Genomic DNA, 4,989 nt, shown 5'->3' on the forward strand with positions numbered 1-4,989 from the left:
ACCGTTTAAAAAATGTCACGGGTAAAAAAGTCTCATGGCTAAAAAAGGTCTCACAGGTAAAAGAGGTCTCACGTGTAAAAAGTCTTACGGATAAAAAAGTCTCATGGGTAAAAAAAGTCTCATGGGTAAAAAAAGTCTCACAGGTAAAAATTCTCACGGGTAAAAATGGTGTCAGGTGTTGTAAGTCTAACAGGTCTAAAAAGTCTCACGGATAAAAATTCTGCCCAGTAAAAAGTCTCTCGGATAAAAAGGTCTGACGGGTAAAAAAAGTCTCATGGGTGAAAAAGTCTCATGGGTAAAAAGTTTCAAGGGTAAAAGAGTTTTAGGGGTAAAAAAGGTCTACCGTTTAAAAAATGTCACGGGTAAAAAAAGTCTCATGGCTAAAAAAAGTATCACAGGTAAAAAAAGTCTCATGGGCAAAAAAGGTCTCACAGGTAAAAGAGGTCTCAAGTGTAAAAAGTCTTACGGGTCAAAAAGTCTCATGGGTAAAAAAAGTCTCATGGGTAAAAAGTTCTCACGGGTAAAAAAGGTGTCAGGTGTTGTAAGTCTAACAGGTATAAAAAGTCTCACGGATAAAAATTCTGCCCGGTAAAAAGTCTCATGGCTAAAAAGTCTGACGGGTAAAAATGGGCTCAGGGGTAAAAAAATTCTCATGTTTGAAAAGGTCCTCATGGTTAAAAAGTCTGATGGGTAAAAACGTCTCATGGTTAAAAAAATTCTTATGGGTAAAATCTTCTCACGTGTTAAAAAGTCTCACGGGTAAAAAAAAAATCATGGGTAAAAAAATCTCATGGGCAAAATAGGTCTCATGGGTAAAAAAAGTCTTATGGGCAAAAAAGGTCTCATGTGTAAAAAGTTTTACGGGTAAAAAGGTCTCATGGGTGAAAAAATCGTCACGGGTAAAAAAAGTGTCACATGATGAAACTCTGACGGGTAAAAAACGTTTCACGGATAAAAATTCTGACCAGTAAAAAGTCTATCGAGTAAAAAGTCCCATGGGTAAAAAGTCTGACGAGTAAAAAAGGTCTGATGGGTAAAAAAATTCTCATGGGTGAAAAAGTCTCAGGGGTAAAAAGGTCTCACATGTAAAAATTGTCACGGGTAAAAAAAGTCTCATGGCTAAAAAAAGTATCACAGGTAAAAAAAGTCTCATAGTTATAAAAAGTCTCATGGGTAAAAAAAGTATCACAGGTAAAAAGTCCCATGGGTAAAAAAGGTCTCACAGGTAAAGAAAATCTCATGGGCAAAAAAGGTCTCACGGGTAAAAATTCTTACGGGTAAAAAAAGTCTCATGGTTAAAAAAGGATCACAGGTAAGAAATGTCTCTTAGTTATAAAAAGTCTCATGGGTAAAAAAAGTATCACAGGTAAAAAGTCCCATGGGTAAAAAAGGTCTCACAGGTAAGAAAATTCTTATGGGTAAAAAAAGTCTCATGGGTAAAAAAATTCTCACGGGTAAAAAAAGTGTCACGTGATGAAAGTCTGACGGGTAAAAAAAGTTTCACAGATAAAAATTCTGACCGGTAAAAAGTCTCATGGTTAAAAAGTCTGACGGGTAAAAAAGGTCTGACGGGTAAAAAAAGTCTCATGGGTGAAAATGTCTCAGGGGTAAAAATTCTCACAGGTCAAAAAAGTCTCAGGGTTAAGAAGTCTCAGAGGTAAAAAAGGTCTCACGTGTAAAGAGTGTCAAGGGTAAAGAAAGTCTCATGGGTTAAAAAAACTATTAAAGGTAAAAAAAGTCTCATAGTTATAAAAAGTCTCATGGGTAAAAGTGTCTCACGGGTATAAATTTTCACAGGTAAAAAAAGTCTCGGTGTAAAAAAAGTCTCACAGATACAAATATCACAGGTAAAAAAATTCTCACAAGTAAAAAAAGTCTGATGGGTAAAAAACATCTTGGTAAAAAATCTCACGGGTAAAAAAGTCTGATGGGCAAAAAAGGTCTCACAGGTAAAAAAGTGTCATGAGTAAACTTCTCACAGGTAAAAAGTCTCACGGGTAAAAAAGTAGCAGGTGTAAAAAAGGTCTCATGTGTAATAAGTGTCACGGGTAAAAAGTGTCATGGTTAAAAAAAGTCTCATGGGCAAAATAGGTCTCACGGGTAAAAAATATTTCAGGGATACAAAAAAGACTCACGGCTGAAAAATTATCACGGGTAAAAAAAGTGTCATGTGTTGTAAGTCTAACGGGTAAAAAAAGTCTCATGTATAAAAATTCTGACCAGTTAAATGTCTCACGGTTAAAAAGTCTCAAGGGTAAAAAAGGTCTTCACGTGTAAAAAGTGTCACAGGTTAAAAAAGTCTCATAGTTATAAATAGTCTCATGGGTAAAAAAAAGTATCACTGGTAAAAAAATGTCTCATAGTTATAAAAAGTCTCATGGGTAAAAGTGACTCACGGGTATAAATTTTCACAGGTAAAAAAAGTCTCATGGGTAACAAAAGTCTCTCAGATAAAAATCTCACGGGTAAAAAAATTCTCACACGTAAAAAAAGTCTGATGGATAAAAAACGTCTTGGTTAAAAGTCTCACGGGTAAAAAAGACTTATGGGCAAAAAAGGTCTCACGGGTAAAAAAAGTCTCATGGGTAAAAAAGTCTCACGGGTAAAAAAGGTCTCATGTGTAAAAAATATCACAGGTAAAAAAGTCTCATGGGTGAAAAAGTCTCATGGGTAAAAAAATCTGACGGGTAAAAAAATTCTCACGGGTAAAAAGTCTAATGGGTAAAAAACATCTCGGTAAAAAGTCATGGTTAAAAAAGGTGTCATGGGCAAAATAGGTCTCACGGGTAAAAGAAATTTCAGGGGTACAATAAAGACTCATGGGTAAAAAATTCTCACGGGCAAAAAAAGTCTCAGGTGTTGTAAGTCTGACAGGTAAGAAAAGTCTCACAGATAAAAATTCTGACTGGTAAAAAGTCCCACGTGTAAAAAAGGTCTTAAGGGCAAAAAAAGTCTCACAGGTAAAAAACTCTCATGGGCAAAATGGTCTCACAGGTAAAAAAATCTCACGAGTAAAAAACGTCTCATGTGTAAAAAGTGTCACGGGTAAAAAAGTCTCATGGGTGAAAACGTCTTATGGGTAAAAAAATCTCATGGGTAAAAAAAGTCTCACGGGTAAAAAGTCTCATGGTAAAAAACATCTCGGTAAAAAGTCTTACGGGTAAAAAAGTCTCATGGGCAAAAAAGGTCTCACAGGTAAAAAAATTCTCACAGGTAAAAAGTCTCACGTGTAAAAATCTTACGGGTAAAAAAAGGCTCATGGGTAAAAAAAGACGGGTAAAAAAAGGCTCACAGGTAAAAAGTCTCACGGGTAAAAATAGTCTCACGTGTAAAAAATTCTCACGGGTAAGAAAATGTCACTTGTTATAAGTGTGACAGGTAAAAAAAGTCCCACGGATAAAAGGTCTGACCGGTAAAAAGACTCTCGGATAAAAAGTCTCATGGGTAAAAAGTCTGACGGGTAAAAAAACTCTCAGGGGTAAAAAAAGTCTCATGGGCAAAAAAGGTATCACGGGTAAAAAAACTCTCACGTGTTAAAAAGTGTCACGGGTAAAAAAAGTCTCATGGGTGAAAAAGTCTCACGGGTAAAGAGTCTCACAGGTAAAAAAGTCTTGGGTAAAAATGGTCTCATGGGTAAAAAAAGTCTCATAGCTGAAAAAAGTCTCATAGCTAAAAAAAGTCTCATGGGCAAAAAAGGTCTCACGGGTAAAAAAAGTCTCATGGGTAAAAAAGGTCTCACAGGTAAAAAAATTCTCATCGGTAAAAAAAAGTCTCACAGGTAAAAAAGGTCTCAGGTGTAAAAAGTGTCACGGGTAAAAAGTGTCATGGTTAAAAAAAGGTATCACAGGTAAAAAAAGTATCAGGGATAAAAAACGTCTCACGTGTAAAAAGTCTTACGGGTTAAAATGTCTCGGGTAAAAAAGGTCTCACATGTAAAAAGTATTACAAGTAAAAAAAGTCTCATAGTTAAAAAAGTCTCATGGGTTAAAAAAGTCTAACGGGTAAAAAGTCTAACGGGTAAAAAGTCTCACGGGTAAAAAAGTCTCAGAGGTAAAAAGTCTGACGGGTAAAAAAAATCTCACGGGTAAAAAAGTCTCATGGGTAAAAAGTCTCATGGGCAAAAAAGGTCTCACAGGTAAAAAAATTCTCATCGGTAAAAAAAAGTCTCACAGGTAAAAAAGGTCTCAGGTGTAAAAAGTGTCACGGGTAAAAAGTGTCATGGTTAAAAAAAGGTATCACAGGTAAAAAAAGTATCAGGGATAAAAAACGTCTCACGTGTAAAAAGTCTTACGGGTTAAAATGTCTCGGGTAAAAAAGGTCTCACATGTAAAAAGTATTACAAGTAAAAAAAGTCTCATAGTTAAAAAAGTCTCATGGGTTAAAAAAGTCTAACGGGTAAAAAGTCTAACGGGTAAAAAGTCTCACGGGTAAAAAAGTCTCAGAGGTAAAAAGTCTGACGGGTAAAAAAAATCTCACGGGTAAAAAAGTCTCATGGGTAAAAAGTCTCATGGGCAAAAAAGGTCTCACAGGTAAAAAAATTCTCATCGGTAAAAAAAAGTCTCACAGGTAAAAAAGGTCTCAGGTGTAAAAAGTGTCACGGGTAAAAAGTGTCATGGTTAAAAAAAGGTATCACAGGTAAAAAAAGTATCAGGGATAAAAAACGTCTCACGTGTAAAAAGTCTTACGGGTTAAAATGTCTCGGGTAAAAAAGGTCTCACATGTAAAAAGTATTACGAGTAAAAAAAGTCTCGTAGTTAAAAAAGTCTCATGGGTTAAAAAAGTCTCACAGGTAAAAAGTCTCACGGGTAAAAAAGTCTCAGAGGTAAAAAGTCTGACGGGTAAAAAAAATCTCACGGGTAAAAAAGTCTCATGGGTAAAAAGTCTCATGGGCAAAAAAGGTCTCACGGGTAAAAAAAACGGGGCACCCGTTCCCGATGTGCACGATCGACGGGAGGTCCTTTGTTGCGGCTGCCGTCCCTTCTGTCCTCG

The sequence above is a fragment of the Falco biarmicus genome, chromosome 1, assembly GCF_023638135.1.
Source record: "Falco biarmicus isolate bFalBia1 chromosome 1, bFalBia1.pri, whole genome shotgun sequence".
NCBI lineage: Eukaryota > Metazoa > Chordata > Aves > Falconiformes > Falconidae > Falco > Falco biarmicus.